This window comes from Sturnira hondurensis, unplaced genomic scaffold (assembly GCF_014824575.4).
Source record: "Sturnira hondurensis isolate 20B ecotype Veracruz unplaced genomic scaffold, ASM1482457v3 Scaffold0010128, whole genome shotgun sequence".
Lineage (NCBI taxonomy): Eukaryota > Metazoa > Chordata > Mammalia > Chiroptera > Phyllostomidae > Sturnira > Sturnira hondurensis.
The window spans coordinates 25,362,018-25,385,970 of NW_028082759.1; the positions used below are offsets into that span (position 1 = coordinate 25,362,018).

At 41.0% G+C, this 23,953-nt stretch overlaps 1 protein-coding gene across 1 annotated transcript in view; it reads right to left on the reverse strand.

Moving 5' to 3' along the window:
* FAT4 (FAT atypical cadherin 4) overlaps positions 1 to 23,953 on the reverse strand; it is a 140,724-nt gene that overhangs the window by 110,835 nt on the left and 5,936 nt on the right. The window lies entirely within an intron of this gene.

A 23,953-nucleotide genomic window follows, 5' to 3' on the forward strand; every position in this document is an offset into this window, starting at 1 on the left:
TTTAGTCCCCTTATGCCCCCTTCTCCCTAGCAATCACCAGCCTATTGTCCATGTCCATGAGTCCATTTTTGTTTAGAATACAGAAACCACTACATTAGATGTTCTGCTATATTAACTAATTAAGATAAACAATAAATTAAAAAGGTAGATACTAACTGAGGTAGATATTAATTAATTTTGTGGATAAAGGAGAGTCAGACGTTTTGTAACAACTTTCTTAAATTCACAGAGCTGATTCAGAAGCTGAGTGGTATGAAACTTGAATTCCGATTCCACCAACTCCCAACGTTTTGATCTTTCTGCGTTAGGGAGCGTGGTTGTGCTGTGATTCCTCTCAATTCTAAAATTCCCAAATAGGAGACGGCAAGGTCCTCGTGCACCAATATGATGTGATTATCCTGATAAAACCGCTACTCCTTACCAACTGGTGAACCCAATTGCCATGGCTAACTCAATTGGTTGTTCACCCAAATCCAAAAGTCCATACATTTTTAGCCACATATCCCACAGGTTCAATGATTATAAAGTTTGGGGTCTCTTCAAAATTTCATGAAGTATGTATTAAACTAACAGCATTCTAACTGAGCTACACTGATTTGGGGAAGATAAATGTGATTATTGTTTCAGTCTGGTGAACAATGGACTCAAACCCCAATGGAAATATAACCAAGTGAGAATTCTTACAAACTGAATTTATTGATATCATTTATTCATGGTTTATATTAGTGCTACATATTTCCTATCTAATATTCAAATTATATATCAAATATAGTTTTAAATATACAAATCAGTTTCTCTTTTCCAATGTTTTTAGTTCAGGGTTAACAGCTTTGTCTTTAAATATTAAAAACAAAACAAAACAAAAAAAAGAGTTACTGGTAAAATAGAAGTAGTTCTAGAACATTGACTATTTTTTCACTGTAAGTATAATTGATGTTTACTTCCACTTTAAAAATATCTTTGTTATTATGCTGGCTTTAATCATCTTTTACCTTTTTTGGATTATTTTTAATTAGTACCATTAATTGGTGGGTCTTTCTATCTCTATGCCTGTACCTTTACATGTAAAGTAGTTAGGTCACATGACTGAAATATGCAAAGAGATAATATACATTGTGTATGTATGTGGTATAAACTACAGAGTTGGTGATACAAATCTACAGCTGATGTTGATTATTTAAAACTAGGAACCAAAAGGAAAGCATTTCTTATCTGCTAAATCACAAAATATCAATCCAAAGAAAATCTTTATTCTTTTATCAGTTTTTGGGAGGCTGCTTTATTAAAAACAAATATTCATTTTCTTCATGGCACAATATAGATGATTGCTCATTAGAAGTGCAATAAATCTCTGTGTGCACAGTCAGCCGTGAGTCTCTCCATCACCTTGTCATCATTTATTGATGTTCTCACTTGTTAAACACAGCACTTGTTACGTTCCCAGGGAACGTACTGATATTTTTGGTGTTACAACCTGCCTGCACGGTAACATTTCTGGATGATATAAAACACTGCCTTCTAAAATTCACCAAGCAATAACTAAATGCTAAGCCATATTTTCTTCCATAAGTGAATTTATAATACGAACACACACATTTATTAAGATTTTAAACCCCGCACAAGGCTACCAGTGTATTTTTTTCATACTGCTATTTTTTATACGTCCCGACGAGCAGTGGGCCCCCTCTCAGACTCCTGCTCTCCGATGCCATTTGCAACTAACTGCTCTCACCTTATTTTCTTCAGTCTCGTGAGAGGCGCTGAATTGCAACTTAAATATCTCCCTGAGCACTGCCTTCGACTTGCCTTAGAGAAAAGGGTAGCCCTTGCCTTGAAGCGCTGCAGAGGAGAAGTCAGTCGGCTTCAAAACACAAGGAGCACTGTTCCCATTCACAGCTTTGTGTCGAATCTCCCCTTGTTTTCCCCCCTGGGCCGGGCACAATGCTGCTGCCTCCCAAACTCGCTGTCAGCGCAAGGGTGTCGGGCCCCTGCACATGCGAGCCAGCCAGAGCCCCTCTTCCCATGAAAATCAAGTCAAAGACCTGCCTCCTTGGCTTCTTGTGAACCAAAAGACAACCATAATTTTTCATCCCTTCCATTCTCACGTGTTGTAAATGTTCACTCAAGTCCACAATCTGATGCAAAATGCATTAATTCCTCCAAAGGGAACTCACCGTGCATGATTTAATTATAGGCAATTGGACATACTTCTCCTTTACGTAAAAAGAACGCTCAAGGACATAGCTGCAAGGAATTTGTCATTCAATACTTTCGCATGGCCCTCACTGTCTAATCATATGCAGAAAAATGAGGTCTTGTCCTATCGGTTAAACAAAAAAAAGTACAGCCATAAAAGTTTTAACCCCCAACGTTTATCCTCGGACAGCCCATTTCAGTCCAGTGACTTCCCTATTTCCCAACCTTTACTGAACCCCAACCTGAACCCCCAAAAGGAAGGGAAACGCGCGGCTACGCCCCCACCGCCTCTGTCACAGTCCCTCCCATTCACAGTCAGGGTTAAGTCAGATTTACAAAATTACACAGTTTTCCAGGATTTGCATTTAAAAGATTGTGTACAAGCTTCAATACAGGTTGCTTTCCCGTGACCATAGAAACATCAGAAGAGTTGGAAAATTCAGTCCACTGAACTTCAAATGACTTTATTAAAGTGTCACTAATCAGAGTTAAAAGACACAAGGTTTTAGTGTTTGGGCGAACGAAGTGAATAACTCTCAAAGTCTAATGACCTACTAAGAGCATTACTTAAAATTAAAAAAAAAAAAAGAGGGAGAGAGAAGAAGTTTGGTTGAAAGCAAATTAAATAAGAAAACCTTCACTGCCTTCTCCCAAAGATTGAACCCATGCAGATAGCGGCCCTTCGGCTGACCTGGGTCACTGGGTGCAGGTCTCCTGGCCAAGCAGCTGGGAAAATCAGCCTGGCTGAGGCTAAAGCACCATGTGGACAGAGATGCTTAAATTCAGATGTTGATAATTCTTGAAGAATAAATCTATAAGGCTATTAATAGCTAACAATGTGAGCTATATAAACTACAACACTTCCAAAACTCTCAATGCACTCTAATTTGATTATAAGCAAAAAAAAATTCCAACATGCAAATGCAAATTAAAGCTCATTAATAATGCATGACAGGCTATGTAGGAGAAAAAAAATTATTAGATGCTCCTAAGTCTAGGCTTGAAAGATACGAATTATTTTTTAAAGGCATGCTTTCTGCTACTAATAGGAAAGTAAAGGGAAAAAAACACATTATGTACAATTTTTCTTTTTGTGGTATCAAAAGTAATCTTTAACACAAGCTATATTTCAATGGTTATCATGACAACACTGACAAAATACCAGAAACACAATTAAAGGACAATAATTATCTACTAAAATGAAAACAATATATATTCTTATCACCACTCCTTTCTCCCTCCCCCCCGCCAATGCTTCTTGAGTCCCACAGACATTTCTCTTTGCCCTTAAGCAGAAGGGTGACCAGAAGAACCCTGAAGTGTGGTAATAGCATCTCAGACCCACAAGTCAAAATACAGAAAAAGCAAACTTAGTACCTTCACTGCTAGTGTTTTTCTTTTAGAGATTTTTCCCCTCTGTTCTCCTTCCAGTGTAAGAGATACACGTCTGTGGGGACAGATGAAGCAGGACAGTCCCCGGCTCCACTCGCTGCTTCCTCTGGGAGACACCTGGATGCCCTTCCTCACCCCCACCCACCTCACAAACATGTGCTGATCACCTAGGAAGTGTGCAAGCAAGTGGCAGCGACTATAGGGCTTGGGGTCAAGGGTGGCCATTTTCTATCAACAACGCAGGCTGCCACCACATTCACCAGGTACCTTCTGAAAGCAAAAGGGAAATAATCTGAGAACAAGCTGCAACAGCTGCGTAACAGTGAAGACCAGCTAGTGCAACAACTGCCCAGGGCGGACTCATTCTCTGGGCATTCACTGGCCACGGCCACGCGCTTGGCAGTACGGAAGACTGGAAGACACAGGAACCAGAGAGACTCACCAGGCAGGACCAAGTCAGAATCCGGGGAGACAGCTGGAAATGCAAGTAAGTGCAATTCATTGCGGTAAGGCTACCTTGCTGATGTGAACAAAATATTAAGGAGTTTCGGAAGAAAGGAATAATTAATTATTTCCTGGAAGGCAACTGATGTGTTTTGTTTGTTTCACAGAGTTACTCTTGACCTACAAAGCGCATGATGAGCGGGGGTCTTCTTTATAGGAAAGGTAAGAATATCTACCCCCAAACAGGGTAGGGGGGTGGCTGGTGTTTGGGCTATACTCTAGAAGTTTCAGTTTCTGAAAACTCTAATGGAATTATCTCCACGTCAATAAGGTCACAAAGAAAAATGGCCCAGGCCTCCTACTCTCCCTCTGCTGAGGTTGTTTGTTCAATGACAACAAAAATGAAATAATTTACCTAAACCGGCTCCCAATTTTTCAGGGGAGAGCCAAGAGGACAATATATTAAATAATAAATTTATAAAGCAGATAATCTCATCCAAAATCCACGTGCAATGTGTCTTGGACAGGCTGTAGCAAAATGTATAGCTCTGCTCCGCATGAATTCATGGGGACCTTCCTGCACTGTGCTGAGTGGACCAGGAGAGGTTCCCACAACTTTAAAAATGCAAATGCGTTTCCACTCTGTCTCCTAGGCCAGACCCCTCCCCCCGATTGCATCCCCACCCCAGCGGTCCCCATTCACCTCTGACAACAGGATGCAGTCCCCTGCCCACCTCCGTTCCTGTTCCCAGTCTGCCTCTGACGCAGTCCTGGGTTGACCTCTCCCTTGGACAACGCCTGGTTTCCTCCCCGCCCGTTGGTGTGCAGCGATTCGTGCAAGTCCAAGATCAAACTTCTCTTGTAGGAGCCCTTGCAAATTAACCTACCTACCAATACCATTAACTAATGTACTTTGCATCACCTCACACAATTTTTGGTACATTTCATTTTTGTCCATAGTGTGGCTTCTCAAATTTGCTACCAAAGCAAGAACAATATTTAATTTATTCTCCTGAGCAGTGAAGGCCTTCATATAGTAGGCAGTCACTACTCCAATTCCCATTTTAAAAACACGCTCAAAAGTCTGAGATAAATAAAAAGAATTGCTATTAATATTATATAAGAAATATAAATAAAGTTCCATCAATTTTTTGAACCAAACAGAACACAAATCAGTTGAAAATTCTTCACTGATTTAGAGGTCCCATGGACCAGTAGTGGATGAGGGGGGCACTCACAGGTAGGACGTGGACTCAGCCCCACGGGCTGAGGCTGCTTGGCTCATTATCATTTCTAATCCAGTGCAGATACAGTTCACCTGGGCTGGGATGAAACACTGACTGGCCTCTGAGAACGCCGCCCTGGCTGAAGGGGGGTGAACCACTGGGCACAGAGCTGCAGACACACGGAATACGATGGACTGCTTAATGCTGACGTACCTTCCACATACAGTCACCTTCAGATTGGGCTGAACTTTGGCTACCTAGCAACTACGAAACTCACACAACTAACAGTGGCAAGTGTGGTGCACAACAACCCAGTGTGTAGCTTCGAAATTAGATAGCACGGGTGCATCTGTTCTAGAACCTTTATCCAAAAGAAGCAATTTTTCTCTGTTTAAAAACCCTGATTTAACATAACTGAGAAATGTTAAAACAACAGTGAAAACCAATGACTAAGGCTTTACCAGCAGCATTTCTAAACTTCATTCTAATATTCTTTGCTGTGGAGTAATATAAAATTGTGTTTCTCCCTTCATGCCATTGTTCTTGGTATAAAACATAGAAGTATATGTAAATGATGACTTCTATAAAATTTTTAGGTGCTGGCCATTAAATTTAGACAAAAATGCCATTTTATGAATTTTTTAATATTTAAAAGAAGATTCATAGTAAATAAGAAAAACCTTTAAAAAGAAATTGTTCCGATTCAGCATCCTAAGCTAAAATAAAATATAATGCCAGACATGATAATTTGGCTTCAAATATAAGCTATTAACAAAGAGCTCGCCACATTTTTTTGATTAATGGATGTGGGGGGGGGCAGAAAGAGAGAATAATTTAACTAACAAAACTAGGACTCTGCCCTTGTAACTGGTAGTAGCAACCTAATAAGCTTCCGAAGAAAAGATATTATTTCGCAAGGGCAGTGAGATGATTTATAACGCAAATCAAAACATACTACCTGATACAAGAAACAGAAAACCAAAGGCAACACTACGGCCATCACTCAGTAATGAAGGAGTGGGCGCAGGGGGAACTCAGCAACCTACAAACAGGACCCTTAAAATGTAAAAACACAAAAGCCTACATTTTAGTACAAAAAACACCTAAGAGAAATTTTTGTGGATTAAATTAAAAGTGGTATGTGTCAAACAAAATCCTCTTCTAATCTAAATATATACAATATAACTCATGTGCTCCATATTAAAAATACAATTGTAGCTGGTTTGTAAAAATTTAGACAGATTCACATGGAAATTCAAAGCACACTGTAACATTACATAAAATGCATCATGTAACAATTTTATAAATTACTTAAATATTTAAATCCAAAGCCCACTGTTAGTCAATGCATTTATGACAGTTAAAAACCAATATAAAAGTGTATTTTGATTTGTTTTAAATGCATGTGTTAATTTTTCTACCAAGTCAGTGTGTTTCTCATGCAAACATAATTAAAGTCACTCAAAAACTTCTCCTATCGCTTCATTTGAGAATGCCCCACGAACTAACTGTAAGGTCTCACTACCATGTAACTCCTGGGGGACCCCGCGGATGCCCTGCAGCAGACAAACCACCTACTAATCACTGTGGACACCATGCAGGTGGCTTTATGCACATATAAAGTTTAAAAATACATGGTTTTATTTTTCTATTCAAAATATGTATGTGTCAGTGAAAGGGATCTGATCAGCCAATAAAGGGCTAATTGGTTAAATTCATCCACTTGTAAGTGGGTTGTCAGGGTTTTGCTCATGATCCTAAATTGTTTTCCTGTTTTTGTTGGTGTAATCCTGTTGCCCAAGCCCGTGCTTATATAACCGTCTGATTTATTTGTGGAGATTTGCATGTGTCCTGGATAAAAAAAATAACAGAAATCTACCTCTCAGGTAACCACAGTTTTTATATTGACTATAAATAGCGAATTTATGATTTTAGTTGTAAAAGCACTTTCATATTTCAGAACACAAAAGCTATTTTTGGTCACCTGAATGGTAAGACTTAGAATTATTTGTGCTTAATAAAAAATATACTCTCAAAAAATATCTGTATGTAAACTCCTTCATATGGGTAAAATGAGACCTGCTTGCTGGTTTATGTTTACCAACACCCATTCCCCACACTGAAACCTTAGAAACCTATAGATCAAAGGCCACCTTATAGTGCTCCATCACATGTTTCATAAAATTACTCCTATGTAATGTTAAGGTCATCATACATTTTCCCATTCATTAGTCACTCAACAATATTCAATAATGCCAAGATCAGTTTTTACTTTAGGAAAATTTACATTTTGTGTCATTCAATGGATTATTGAAATACGCTTTGCAGTAATTCCTGTCACCTTTGTTCATAGAACCTTAAAGACTGCATTTCAATAATCTGCATTCACTTTATAAAATGAAGGAATGAGTGGACACTTGGGGAATCATTCATCTTCTCTATACAAGAGAAAGCCACACATAGTCTCAATAAATCAATGTCTTTGGAAGACACAAAAGATTTCTGGTTTAATTCAAAATCCTTTATTTAAAATGCCAAATGTCTTTATATGACGCAGAAGTGCTCCAGATGGTTAGACACATGTTTCAATTAAGCTGAATTACAATTTCAGAAGGTTCTCTTGGTCTGCTCAATACAGGCTGCTACACCCACAGCCCCTGACCGTATTTTGAGTGCTCCAGGTAAAGTGTAAATGTTGTGTACGTGTGTGGCTCTTGAGTGCTTTGTAAATGTGAATGCTTTTTGGTAAAGGAGAATAGACAAGAATTAGGGAGGATACTCATGAATTTCAAGACACTGCAGATGACATGAAGTCAGAACTTTAAAGTGATAGTGAGCACCTGAGAAACCTAATTTTTTAAAAAAGTTCTATTAATTATTAATCAGTGTTCTCATAAGTGGATATTAGTTTATCTTCCATGACTTTACTTCTCAGATTTCAGAAATAAGAAACACTTTGGGGCTCTATACTAATAGTAATTCCACAGTTACAGAACTATAGTAAGAAAACTGAGGCCTTACTCCAATAAACCAATAAAGTCCATAACATATCATATACCATTAAATACAAATCTCTAATATTAGCACAAATTCCTTAATATCTACTGCCGCAGGTCACTTAATATACTTTTAAAAAACCCATACATCCTGTTCTAAGCAAACGATCCTTATTTTAGTTCCTTTTCCATACACTCTCTCAGGAATGACTCACAGCCATTCCTGGTACTTGGAACACTGCATAGTACTTTCACAGTGTCCTTTTTCCCTGTCTATCTCTCAGGAATACTGTTTTCCTAAGAAGATTTAAACACTTAAATCTCCCCAAAAAATCTATTTTTGAATACCAACAAAAACCTATTGTTCTCTTCTTCTTTCTAAATACATAATAAATATAAAAATAAGGTTATCCCATGAAAGGTAACTTTCGGGAAGGCAGTGAGGGGCTTCTGAGGGCTACATAGTTTTGTATAAACACTTCCACGAACTTAATTAATCCGTAAATAGGACAGTCTACATGTCTATTTATTTCCATTTAGATTTCATTATTTCACTACTTACTACAGATACACACGGCTTGTCACCTATTGCCGGAGTCTCACTGACTTTCTGAGCAGCTATGAGACGGGAGAAGGCTGCTTTCCCCTTGGGCTCCACGCGCGGGCCCTGCTGCCATTTCCCCGCTGCTCCTGCTTTGGAGCAGGGAGCTCAGATTTGCAGGAGTGTCATTAATCTCTCGTAGAAAACCCTGCCTCATAAAGAGGGTCTCCAGCAGTGAGGTCCAGGCCATCTGCATGAGAATCCTGGAGGCGCTGTTAAAATGACAGGCGCCAAGGACCTTCCTTGAATCTTCTGAAAAATAATCTGCATTGTAAATAGGCATCAGGGCAAGGGATTCTCACAGGCTTTAGGTTCTGAGAACTAATCAAACTATAATGTCACTACATGAAAATGGAATCTTTTTAGAAGTTTAAATTTGTTTGAATTAAGTATCTACAAAATGGAAACAATAAGAGGCTGGAAAAATGTCTAAAAAGGATGGTTTCATACATTCTCATACAACAGGAGACTCCCCCCAAAAGTGGAATTTACTTATAAAAATTGTACATTTATTCTTATATGTTTAAACCTCAGCCACCTTCAAAGTACTTTCCACTTGATGCAATACACCTATCACAACATTTTTCCACTGCTCAAAAAAGTTTTTAAACTCATCAAATTTGATGCCTTTTACTGCTTCTGCTGTTTTTTGTTACCTTTTCCACATTGGCAAAACATTTCCCTTAGAGGACTACTTTCATCTGGGGAAACAAAAAAAAAAATCGCTCTGGGCAAGATCAGGGAAACAGGGAAGGTGGGGCACTGGGATCCTGCCATTTTTCGCCAAAAACTGCTGACTACTCAGCAGCACCACATGGGCAGGTGTGCTCCTAAATCACCCATCATGAAATGGACAAACGCATTAAACAATCTTCAAAAAAATTCACCAAAGCCAAACACAGCCTCTCACAACAACACCAGCTGGTACACTGATAGAGATGGGTCCCTAGAACATTCCCCTAGTGGGGTAAGCCTGTTCTACAAGAGGCCCACGCTCCAGAATATAATTCCAGGTTTTGGGGGGATCCTTTCTAATACTTTGAACGGGTCAGCAATTTTTTTTAATGTTTTTCCGGATTCATTTGACTAAAACCCTGCTTCTTAAATTCTAACTATTTCTTACGACTCATCCCCAAAAGTGTTATGTTTGAAACTTTCTATGTTCTATGCACATATAACATGGTACCAACACTACATCCTGCACAGTGAACATATTAGTTTCTTTGTTACAAGTTCCCAAAGGGACGTCTTTATTAGAAACTTCAGCCACAACATGCTGTCGGGGGACAGGATGTGGAGCTACGGCCTTGGAACCCAGGCCTGGCTCTTTGCCTTACTTGTAATGTGTGACCCAAACTGAGCAAAGTTATCCTCCCGAAGCCTCACCTATAAAACGCTAGTAACTTCTATTTCATAGCATTATTTTGAGCTTTCAATTAAAAGTCACAAATAGCCATCTGTTCTTAATAGATCATACGGTGTTAGAGTAAATGCTCTTATTGTTTAAAAATTGCAGTTTAATGAACAGCCTGTTATTGTTTAATAACTATTACCAGGGATGGAAACACTGTTTGGGACTGATGAATGAATCTATTTCCTGGCTAGGATGTAAGAATGCGTCACGAAACCTAAACATGCAGGGAGAGCAAAGGTAGCGTTCTGGGCCGCAGCGCAGAGGGGGACTGCGAGGCCACCTCCGTGCCCAGCTTGTGTCTGCGGGCAGAGCCCATGGCGGGCACACCTCAAACTAGACTCCGCCTACTCACGCAGTGATATGTCATATCCAATATTCCAACGTCAGGCAGACCATAAAGACAGGTATTGTTTTACGGATGTTTTCTCGGAATACAGACCAAGAAAATGATTTCACTTCAAATCATTTAAAATATGCAGCCAACCCCTCGGGAAGTACAAAACAGAGCCCCCGAGTCAGATACATAATCTCAGTTGTGTGAAACCGGTTACTATAACCAATCGGTAACTTTTTTTTAGCATCAGAGCAACCGTCTACATTTTCTGCTAAATGATTTATGGGCCGTTTCTCTTCCCGGGGAAAATGCAGACGTGAATCCCCGCTACTAAGCACTGCGTCCCGCACAGTGAGTACGGGGATGGAAGCTGGGGCTGGGAAGCCAATACAAAGGAAACGAAAGGGTTCGCCACAAAAAATAGGAACAAGGTCCCAGTACGTATCCCTTTTGATTTAGGATCCATAGTTATTGCCTAAGTGACAATGTGCAGAAACAAGATTTTTAGCAAGGGAAGCATATATACCTGGGCAAATGGCCAGGGAAAAGACGAATATCTCTGTCTCAGAAGGAAGCTGGGAACCCTAGGGAGCTTGCACTCTGAACTGGGGAACACCACGAGAATGCTCTCAAACTTGTTCTCTATTAACCGCAGGCCTGAAGAACTGGGGTGTCACTTCTACAGCTCTCAGGGTTGCATCCTTGCTCCCCCGTCCGATCAGAGTCACCACCAGCACCCACACAGTGGGGAAAGGTGACCTGGCACAGACTCTGCCTGGCGTCGCAGGGCGCCCAGTCAACAGAAGTGAGTTGGAATTCTTAGAGGTCTATACTGAAGGTTTGAACTGGGCCACTGAGTTGAAATAAATGTCTTTTAGAGCCTAAATAGGTTTTTGAGGTCCAATTTCTGGCATATTTATGAACAAACTGCTCACCCCATCTTTCAATAAAGTTTTTATTTTTATCACTTGCTCGAAGTAAGCTGCCTGTGCTTTAAATGTCTTCAGTGTTTGATGCTCTTATCAGGACACAGCCGATACACTGCATAATACTTATCTGGTTTTGCATTATATGAAAACTTAAAATAGAATCCTGTGATTTACTTAAATCATATGCAAAGTCAGTATGTCGAAAACTACATCCATTTCCCACTCTTAGCTAATAACCTGTCTTTTCTTCGTTTTGTCTTCCAGCTCACTAGTCACTGTCATTTAAAATTTATTTTTCTACCTCATACAGTAAAGTGAGAAAAATTACCATAGAGGTACCTTGTTAATGTGCTTCCTCAGTCATTTCCCTAAAACCAGGAAATAGAATTTGTAAGTGGTTCCGTTTCCCATCTGCATGGTCTCATTAGAGATGTCATCACAATTCCTGTGTGGACAGTAGCTATTGACATGCCCAAGGACTATTTACATTTTTTTAAAATCATTGCCGTCTGGACCACACACAGAGTAAGTAACAGAAAGCAGAATCAGTAAAAGTGGACCGAACCGCTTTTCAGGAGAATGTGCCCCACTCCAAGTGCTAGCATTTTCGTCACGATGCTTCCTTAGTGGTTAGAACACTCCCCCTTTAAGCGGTGAAGGCCCTGTAGCTCAGAGAAGTTCAGCTTATGCTTCAAGGTCATGCAGTGTGAAAAGGTAAAGCCAGGATTTGGACAGTTATTCTGACGTCCACATTTCTGCTTAGTTTTAGTATTTAACGGAGTATACAGTGCACAACTGCACTTAATATTATAAATAACAGAACTCCTTCAGAAAGTGAAATACAAATAAAAGGCCCTGGCTGGTGTGGCTCAGTGGATTGAACGTGGGCAGCAAACCAAAGGGTTGCTGTTTCGATTCCTAGTCAGGGCATATGCCTGGGTTGCAGGCCAGCTCCCCAGTGGGGGCCACATAAGAGGCAACCACACATTAATGTTTCTTTCCCTCTCTTTCTCCCTCCCTTCCCCTCTCTCTAAAATAAATAAATAAATAAATAAATATTTTTTTAAAAAAAGAAAGTGAAATACATATTAAATCCTTTCATCACAGTATGAGAAAAATTGAATTTAGGCTATATTAAGTTTACAAAAATAAAATTTAAATTATAGTTTCGCTCCTTCAAATGTTTACCCCTGTGCATTATAACATATAGGTATGTAAGGCATTTACTCAGGCCATTTTTTCCAAACAGTATTTGAAGAGAAAGGCAGAGACATGCTAAGAAGTAAATGTACAGTGAGATCTGTCCCATTTTAAACAGGACTAACTAATGCCCCTCTCCTGGAACGTCACGACTGCCTGATGTCCATGGTGCCTGAGCAGCAGTGCCCTGCCCTCCACTCTGTAGGATCTACAATGACCACCTATTTCTTTAACAAAAATGGCCTCTTTGGATGTACTTTATCTTGGTTGCCGAGCAACAAACACCCTTCATCCAAGTGTAAACACATCGAGACACACACACACGCACACAGAAAAGTGCTGAGAAGAAAACACGATAGACACCTCTGTGAGCTACGTCCATCTGTATTCAGTGGGACCCAAACTTTCGGCAAGCATCCGTCATCCCTCCCATCACAAACCAGCCCGTCCTAGAAAGAATCCAGTTTCCCTCATCTCCCAGCCTGTCCAGGTTCTGGACTTGAAATACTAAGAATTTGGTACTAACTTATAACTAATCACAGCCTCAATGAATAAATAACTTCCCCTCTTTTATTACACAGCCATTAAATATCGCGCTGGCTTGCAACACAGGCGGTGCTGACCACTTAGTTACACGTGTGAATTCGTATTTTAATCTTTTTAGTAGATAATTCACCATCTTAAAAAAATAGACTATGAGTCAACTTTTGGTAGCAATTAAAGAACGAACGACCATACAGCTGCTGGTGAGGAAAATGCCACAATAAGCCAATAGAATCAAGTCAGGTAACATTTAGGAGCTCCAAGTCATGTTTCCGAGAAGTGGTCACAATCTGACACAGATCTCTAGATCTGGGCCAAGTATTTTAACCAATTGCCTTCAATTAACCAATTTTGCCCCTAAAAATACAAGTAAAGTCTCCTGGTAGATTACACTAAAATTTTACTGAAAACTTCCACAGTCTGGTTCTCCCCGTGACGTGCTGTGGGTATGCTAATGTGAAACATCAACAGAAATGTTTGTTGTGTGGCTATAAAATATTAACCTGCTCTGTGAAATAAAGCCAAGCGTACGCACTTTACCGTGGGGAGTCTCTTTGGATCCATAAATAAATGATTTGCTGGAATTGCATTTCTATGATGTGCCCTAAACCCACAGTAAAGACATCACACCGAAGAGCGGTCCAACTCTGTCACTGCGCTGTGAGGGTGCCACCACCGCGAGAGTCCCCACTTGGAAGTGGGTCTCTTTTTGAGCACCTGTATTTCTTTTGTCCACTCTCTCACGCATGTCTGCGCTTAGTCTTGGGACACCATGACCCACACACCTGATTGGATCTATTTCACTTGGTCTTTGCAAAGCCACTTAAACTCAGAGGTCTACTTCAGGCATGCATTTCCCTGCACTAATTACAGAATGAAGTGGATGTATATGGAACGTAAATAGTAAGCATTTTGACTCAAGAACAAAGACTTACATGCTCCCAATCATGATACCGGGCAGAGGGGAAGCCCGCCCTCTTTGGGTGTTTATTATTCTGAGTTTTTCGGTAATCAATAAAACATTTTTCAGGGAAATGTTTTAACTGTGAATTATAAAGCTCTCACTGAATAAGTTACCCGAATTTATATGTTTTGTAAAAAACAAAGTCATTTGGAAAAAGTGATAGTTTTATCTTTGTTTGACCAAGCCAATTTGACTTCAGTTATGAGAAGGGCATTAAATACTTGAAAAAATACAGAATGTTTTTTTCAAAATAGGTTTACAGATAAACACACAACTCGTGGTGGTCAATATTCCACTATCCTCACTGGAAAGTGAGAGGCGAACATTCCCCATGTAAATGAGAGGTGAGGCTCCAATAAGGAACACTGAAAAACCCAGTATTTTACCTTGCTTGTTTCATAAGCAACTAAGTCTCTTTCTGGATTAATAAATTACTTCCCTTAGGAAACTGTAACTATCACAGAATTATCCCAACATCAGTAAAATAGCAGAAAATGATGGGTACCCAGCATTAACTTAATCACAGGATGGGCCGTGTGGTTTCATGTCAAGTATGTTCTTGGCCCAGTCACAAAAGCCTGGGTGTTGGGCTACATATATGACCACGCCCAATCCTAAACTCCTCTGTGTCTTAAAATGAAGAGAAAGACACCTGACCCACCTCTTTACAACTTAAAGAAATCAAGGAAAATGAAGAATAGTGTGCTAAATAGAAAGTGTTCTTTAATGTTAAAGGATGACTTTGTTTTTTACAAGGCATATAAATTCTGGTAATTTATTCAGTTACCAGTACTTTGGGGAAAAGAGAAGGGAACGGACACACTTTCTGGGTACCTCTTCTTTCTGGTTTTCCTCTCAATTAGGTATAAAATAAGTACAGTCAATTCTGTTTTACAGATGAGGAAACTGGGGAGATGAGATGAACCTGACGGAGGCTGGTAAACATCAAGGGGCAGGAATACGGAAAATGGGGACAAGGAATAGAGGTCGTCGGGCTGGATGAGGGGTGGGTACCGTCATTAGAAAAGGAAGAGCGATTCTCACTTAGAATGTGGGGTATCAACACGTACCTGAAGCACAGGAAGAAATCATCCCAACAGACATCGGAAGGAAGGAGCACTTCAGGAGTGGGACAAGCCAGGAGCAAGAGCGCTGGCAGGTGTGTGCCTTGCAAGCTCTGGAGAAAGCAAGAAGCCCGTGTGGGTGGAGCAGATAAGCAAGAAGCAGCAAAGGATGTTAGAATCAATATGAAGATGGCTTCAACAATTCAAGGGGAGGAGGACGGGGTGTTAGACCAAGGCGAAATGATGAGAAATGATCATTTTCTGGATACATTTTTAAGGCAGAGCCTAGCTTCACTGACAGATTAGAGTAACATGGGGTGTGAAAGTAAGGAGTCAAAGATGACCTGAGTTTTTTGACCTGTGCAATCTGAAGATTGGAATTTCCATCAAGGGAGAAGGAAGTAGCTGAGGGTGGGGTAGGTAGCAGGAGTCTTTCCCTCCCCCTACTTTATTAGGGAAGATAGCAGGAGCTCAGATTGGGGAATGTTAATGTGAAATATGTAAGAAGAAGCTAATGCAACCTAATAAGTAGCTAAGCCACATGAATACAGAGTTTAGAAGAGATATACAGGCTGGAGACAAAACCTCAGTCATGCATGTGTGTGAGACTTCAAACCATGAGACTGAGATCCCCAAGGGAATAAGGAAAGGTTAAAAGGAGATTTAAGGACTGATTTCAGGGATAGTCCAGCATCTAGAATTTGAGACAATGCAGAGAAGCCGGTGAAGGAGACAGAAGCACTTGGTCCATGAAATAAGATAAAAATCCTGAGTGTGATGACTTAGAAGCATCTACAGAGTACCATGACTTAGAAGTCTGTATCCATGGGAACAAAGAAGTGACCATGGATACAGAAATGTGGTTGTCATGGTGTCTTGAGAAGAGGGATTTCACTGGAGCAACGGAAGCCCAGCCTGGTGGGGGAGGATTTCAGAGATAATGAGAAGAAACACGGCAGGTAGAGGCAACTCTTTCAAGAAATTTTGATGAAAATGGAAGAAAATAAATGGGGCAGTCACTGGAAGAACGAAAACCTATTTCCACCTTCAGTTTAACAAAATAAAATGGAGAGCTGACAGATTATAGGTCCATTTATTGAAGCCTGACCTAAATCCACCCGACAGGGACCTGAAGTGATCACCTAAATTTCACGTGTGTTTCTATTCCTTCAGCGACCAGTGTGAAGGAACAGAGACACAAAGACAACTGTTTCCGTAGTAAAAACTGCATGCCTGTGAGAACCCAGAGAGCATCAGCCATCACTACAACACACAGTGTTCCCCAGCGCTGTGTTGGGGTTGACCGGACCTCCTCTGGATCGTACCACTGGGGTGAAGTCCCATGTCCGCCATCAGCCAGCTCCACAAACTTGACCTCCATTAGCCTCAGTGTTCTCATTTGTCAAAGGGTGAGAGGCCGTACATCCCTCCATGACTACAGTGAGGGCAACTCAATGCCAGGTGTCATGTAATAAGCACTTTAAATATGTTAGAATCCACAAATGATAAAACATTTCAGAAAAGTGTCCTATAATCTGAAACAAAAAATCGGTAACAATGCCATCGGCTCCTAACTGCCCATTGCTGAGCATGGCTTGTGTCTTTCAATGTTTCTTCAATACCTACAGATGGTTCTTACTCCCTGATTGCTTCTTAAATACGTCTGGAAGCTAAAAGTCACTGTGTCCCTAAAGTCGAATATTGATTAACACATATACATTATCTGCCAGTTAGGTTATGTTTTACATTCACAACTTTATTACCACATTTTTAACACCAGGAATAATCCAGCAATAATCTTCATATGAATATATACATGTTAATATGTGATATAGAAACATATCACATATTATATGTGTTTTATAAGAGATATTTGTCTAATAATTTTTCCCTTGTCTGAATTCCTCATCCTTAATTAATAATGTGTAACTCAAATTGGTTACTCTTGTCCCAGGTTACTTAAATCCTTAAAGCATTAGAAAATATTTACCATATTCTGTTTAGAACACTTTAAGGAACCTTTCAATTCATCTTAGCCCATATAACTTGCCAATTATTCTTTTCCTATCTCCAGTCACCAGCTCTAATTCAGAACAGCGCCTACTTTCCCGTGTATTGAAGAGCTGAGCCCCAGATTTATTCTGGACCCTCCAGACCCCCCACCTCAGGGCCTGTGGAATCCTTTCAAAGTCAACAACTCAACAGTCCTCACAACTCATGAGGTCCCTGGGCGGTTTTTCTCCGTAACGATGACAAAGCCCAAGATGCCCACACTGCAATGAAAAGTCCATTCCACAAAGTGCTAAGTACATAAATATTTTCCACACTACTCCAAGTGTAGTCTCTCCAACGTCTATGGAACAATGCAGGATTCAAATGATTAGGGCTTAAACAAGGACACAAACCACCCCATAAATTCATCAGAAGATAAATTATGTCTGTGGAATCAATCACCCACACCGAGAGGCCAAATCAAGCACCGAGCGCCCTTTATCAAACGTGCAGCGTGGGCTTCCTTGGCCATCAACCGCCTTGTTGTGCACACATGTGTGCACAGCTCGAAAACGTCTAGAGCCCTTCCAATCTGCTAAGGATTGTGTTTAATAAACTTATAGGAAGACAGGCGAATCTAAAATAATCACAGGTTGTCTTTTTTTTTTAATCACTCGAGATCAAAAGAGAGGAAGGGTTAAAGTCTCTTCTACTTTTAATATAATCTTCACACTCTACTATTATTTCTTAGGAGGGTAAGATTTATCATCTGAAAAATCCGAAAACAGATTCTCCCCCTTCATAAATCACAGCCACCGCTTCCAAACCGCACGGCAGCGTGGAGCAGGGGAGGCCGGAGGCAAACCTGCGCTGCGCATCTGCCTCGGGCCCCCTCTCATGATCTCACCCCCCTCTCTCTTCCAGAGACACTGCCACAGACCACTGCCCACCCCCCGACATGCAGAAGAGCGCTGCCACCACTGACTGGCCCACCGGCATGTACAGTATCTGCCCATGGCCTTGACTGAGGCAGCCAACAATCCCACGTATGTCCCTTAGTCCATATAATACATAATACTACCTCTCAAAGACTTTTCAAGAGCCAATAGGGTATGAAACCAAGATTAGCAAAATCATGCTCGTATTCTCATATCTACAGAGTGCAGAGTCCTGCTTATAATAAAGCCATAGGTGGCCCTGGATTTTTGGAGTAGTAACTATGAGTACAAATAATGGATTGACACAAGTCTAAATGAACTTAATCAAATCATTAAATATTTAATATTTCATTAAATTTATTAGGGTGACATTGGTTCATAAAATTGCATAGGTTTCAGGTGTTCAATTCTGTAAATATGTCATCTACATATCACATGACATTCACCTCCCAAAGTCAAATCTCCTTCCGTCACCGTGTATTTGACCCTTTACCCTTTAACTTTCCTGAGGCTGTTTCCAAAGCTATAAAGTGGGAATAATTCTTACTACTGCTGTATGAGGCTCAAGTGATAAAATCCCTGAAGAGGCATTTAGCAATACCCAATACATTTATTATTAATTATTATTATCCAATAATAATAATATCATTATCATTAATTGGGCTCAAGTGATAAAATCCCTAAGGAGGCACTTAGCCATACCCAATACATTTATTATCATTATCATTATTATTATTATTACTGGGCCTATTATCATAGACCCAGTCCTGTTGTCTGTGGGGGATGATACAAGACGCACACACATTTAATCCAAGATGCATGAACTCTGACCTACACCCTCTGCAGGGAAATCGTCCCCCCACTTGGTAGTCAGCAGGGATCTGAGACGCAGCGCCACCACATTCGGAAATCTTGACGGTTTCCTTGTGAAAATAAAAGACTACCCAATTGCTAAAACTCCTTTCTAATTCTAGTGAATCATAGTCCATTCACCTAAACACACTTTTAATGGAATATTTCTAGTGGCCTTTTCCCCTTTTTTTTACTGACTCATAAAATTCTCATTACCCACACCCAAGGTCCTTGCACTGCGGCACATGGATTCCAGGCCCACCGGAGCGCTGCTAAGGAGGGCTGGGGAATCAAAACTGCCTTCCTAAGAGTGAAAACTGCCTCGTTCACTGGGCTCACGTTTGCACTAAAGGTGCAGACGCCGCGGTGGGCGAGGCCGTTGCCCTAGCTCAAATCGCTAACAGCAACTCCCAAGTAATCCCGAAGTCACTGGATTCTTCACGGTGAGGCACGGACAATGAAAGTCAAGAACCAGTTCCACCTAAAAACTGTAGGACTCCCCTTGATGAAGTAGTAAAATTACTGATTTTGTTCATGCTAGACCCTTCAACCTCGAGGTTCTCTTCCCTGCTGTCCTGATACACAGCGACATGCGCACAAAGAACCAGGCACCTGCCCCTAAGGACTGGGCTGCCTCCCAGCCAAGCGTGGGTGCAGCTGTTTGAGTTGCGAGCTGAACTAGCTGCTTCATTGACGGAATGTGGTTGTTGCTTAGCAGGACAGCCCACCGAGATGCTCTGACTTTTTAGACTCCAGTGTCTGGCAGAGAGCTTTTTTGTGGATTGAAAATGAACAAAGGGAATCCGACTCTTCAAGGAAAGCAACTAACCATCCACGTTACTGATGATAAAATTTGAGCTGTTAGGTACAAGGTCAAATTCTGACACACTTCTAACCATCACACTGAAGTTGGGAGCCAGGACACTTAGGGATTTTTTCGATAAGATCCATATTATGTACACCAACATTTTCCAAAGGACCAATGCCTGATGTTTGCAAGTCACACATAGGTAAACAGCCATTCAGAATACAAAGTACAGCGATGTATTATTATGTCAACAAAGTATGAATACTTCACGGATAGGGTTTCAGATTCGACACGGCAAGTAGGTTTTAAAAAACTGGCCTGGCGGAGTTCTGGTGCAGCACCAAAAAAACGAGCAGCCACCGGAAGAGGGTGCCCAAGTATTCCTCCCGTACCCAAGCCACACCTCTGAGTGAGGGTGCATTCCTCTCATATGCATTATATATACATATACATTAGCCAAGCAACATTCTCTGCAATAGATGAAGGAGGTGTGAGAATCCAGCTGTCTTCTCTCAAGTCAGATATTAAAGAGATTTATGAAAATATAAAATAATGTTTCTCATTATTTTTGGTTTGGCAAAATAAAGTTTTATTTAATACAATATAATAAAAGTTATTGTTTAATATCGTCTTTAAATGAATTCACACCAGCAATTTTCTCAATTTTAATGTTCAAAATAGTAAATATCAATAAATAAACAAAGCTGAGCAAACGTCCTTCGGGGTCCTTGCCAATCTCTAAGAATAGGAAGGGGTCCTGAGACCAGCAAATGTAAGAACTGGGACCTTAGACACATGTATAGTATTTCCTCCCATTTAAACCCTAAGTCTGCCCTGGCTGGTGTGGCTCCGTAGATTGAGAGCCAGCCTGTGAACCAAAGGGTTGCTGGTTCGATTCCCAATCAGGGCACATGCCTGGGTTGTGAGCCAGATCCCCAGTGGGGGACGGCAACCACACATTAATGCTTCTGTCTCTCTCTTTTTCCCTCTCTTCCCCTCTAAGAATGAATAGGTAAAATCCTTTAAAAATAAATAAATAAATAAATAAACAAACAAACACACCCTAAGTTCCATGTGAGTCCACCCACCTATGTTCCTCTTTTTCCTTTTTGAGTTTTCTGACAATTCTCAATTCATCTGTAGAACAGAAATAATTGGTATGCCCTTACATCCTTAGTTCAATTAATGATCAAGATCGATTTTACTAACTTCCCACATTCCCTCAGCTTCTCTCAGTTAATTTATTTCTAAGGCACAAGAACACACATTCCGGTCTCAGCTCTGCTACCATCTCATTCAGCCAGCATGGACAGACCAGGCAACACACCAGGCTCTGACACAGACCAGCGCAGCAAAGCCCCTGACCCTGACGAGGCCCAGCCCAGCCCTCAGCTGCAAGCTCCCATACAACCCACGTTAAAAGAGAAGTGCTTATTGAAGGGCGGTATCTCCACGTGTTCTCAAGCCTAGAACAATGGTTCAAAACGCATATGAGCTATTCCAACACAACCAAGACTCTTCTGAGAATACAACGACACAAAATAAAAAGATAATACACCTTATGCCTGCAACCCAGCGCCATCCTTCAAAGACACCCCTACTCAGGCCAAAGTTTTAGCTGTGAGAGAGGCAGGGTGCGGGAAGGTGCACCCTGGACAGACCTCCGGAATGAGCGCTGTTGGAGCCCCAGTCCCCCGCTCCGCCCCACGGTGCCGGAGCTGGGAAAGGGATGCCCGCAAAAGCATTTCTCTCTCACCCCCTGACCCTGGGCTTGCCCAGGGAATGTGGTCAGCCGTGACTCCAGCCAGAAACCTGAGCACGCAGCCCAGATTCCTATCAGTGAACATGAATAAAGCTTTTTTTTTTTAAATGCACTGGAGCAAGTTTGCCCTTAGAAACAAACAAATGAAAACTCACCTCTGACAACCAGACATAATTCATAACTTCTTTTTGCAGAATCATGGTAAATTCATTGTTTTGGCAGAAGAAAAAAAAGTACTTCATTGTATATACTTAAAAGATACAAGCAATAATGATATGAAATTCTAGCTCCCAACTACTGCTTCCAATATTCTTGGGGAAGGCACATTTGCTTTCAATTTGAAGCGTGGTCAGGCCTTGGGAACTCAGGCTTGGTTTACAATTTCAGCACTTCAGTTCACAGAAGACACCCTGACCGTTTTTTTCTTATAAAACAATCATGATAATGAACTCTCCTAGATTTCTAAATAAATAGGTTACAGGAAATACAAATAACTTTTCCTATGGGTATTATCTGAGGCCAGAAAAAGTAACAAACATATTATCCCCTATTACTAACAAAATGACTGATAATGATTTTTAAATCCGCAGGCCTATTACAGAGACAGCACTGTTTAAAATTTTAATATAAGCCAAACTTTGCATATCTAATGAGTAAGCAGCAAGACAAAATAAACTGTCTAATGATAAGAGTGGACACTCACTCTCATTCTCCATATTCTCTAATAAATGGAACACACAGAACCAACCAGCAACAACAACAATGTAACCTGTCTTACAGTTTCACAAATGCATCTAAAACCTGGAAGGACTTCATGGCCTGTCTTCAATAAATATTTCAGCCTTCAAATCCTTGGAATCTCTTCATCTAAGAAGTGATTCCAAAGAAGGTGGGCAGAGACAGGGAACGGGTTTAGGGGAGGAATACACCAAATCAAAGTAAAATTTTGTAAATCAAGGCCTGAGTTAAACCAAATAGCTTAACATATAAGACCTATGTGACAGTCTTCAGAAAACTAATTCGGTCAAAGAGGGCATTTGGGTTAGAAGTCCCTTCAGGGCTATGCATAAAAGATAAAACTGAGTTCTCCTTTGGCTTGTATTTCTAAGAATTATATCTGCATTAAGAAGTGTATCTCTCATATGCTCTAGGCCATGAATATGCTGCTCCATCCATTGAACAGACACAGCTAGCTATTATGAAAAAAAATCACAGGGGATTCAAAAAGATAATAATAATAAATGAGCATTTTAAATAAAGAAAACGCCTCACCTCCCCCAAATAGAAAAGCAAGAAAACAAATGCATGAGCCTCCACCGTCTCCCAAGCATGTTATGTCTGGGTCACTGCCAAGCATCACAAACCACATTTGATGTTTTCTGCTTTTGGCTGAACGACACCGGAATGTCTCTGACGGGGGGGAAGGGAGGGACAGAGAGAACTTAGAAAATGGCAAGCACGAGCTTTCCAGAGTGTAGCTGTGTCATTTCTGGTTGATCTCAAGACAACATTGGAAGTGGTTCAATTAAAAAGCAAACCAGTGATGCAGAGAGGGAGCCTGCTCAAACCCACCGCAGGGGCGGCCAAGCTTGCAATTCTCCCTGCGAAACACGGACTTCTCTCGGGTCAGCAGACAGAGGGTGTGCCTGCACCGTGGCCTGAGCCACACAGTCCTGTCTCTGGAAACGGCCTCTCCTGGCTGACTCTTCACAGCATATTACATGTTTTAGGCCAGAAGGGAAGAGCAAGGAGTAGCCTAAATCAGAAGACAGTGCCTAAAACGTGAAGGCAAGATGAAATCGGGAATCTCCCCAAACTTGGCTCCGCACTTTGAAACTATTCCCTCCCTCTACAGAAACCGCCCAGGCTGCTGAGGATGAGACAGTGAACTGGTAGGGGATGTAAGCTGTCAGTCTGTCCTCATGGCCACACCCCTACACAGAAGGCTGTCATTGCCGACTTCTACCCCAGTTCTTCATTTTGGAGCAGAAATGTCCTAAGTCTGAGATCTGCCATTCTCTAGTAGACTTCCTTACTGAGAGGTGTTTACTTTAGCGCTGGGATTCAGCTTAGGTAACTGGCTGTGGGTTCGTGGTTTTTTTTTTGGCGGGGGGAAGGGAAGCAAGAACACTTCTGAAATGGCCAAAGATTTCTCCCTAGCCTTATACATATGACTTCTAGGAAGTGAAATAGAATATAAAAACCATACCTTGTTTAGATTTGACCGGGATCAAGCTAAATTTTATGTAACTCTGTACCTCTCCGTGCCAGGGCATTTTCGTCTACTCCCGTCCATAA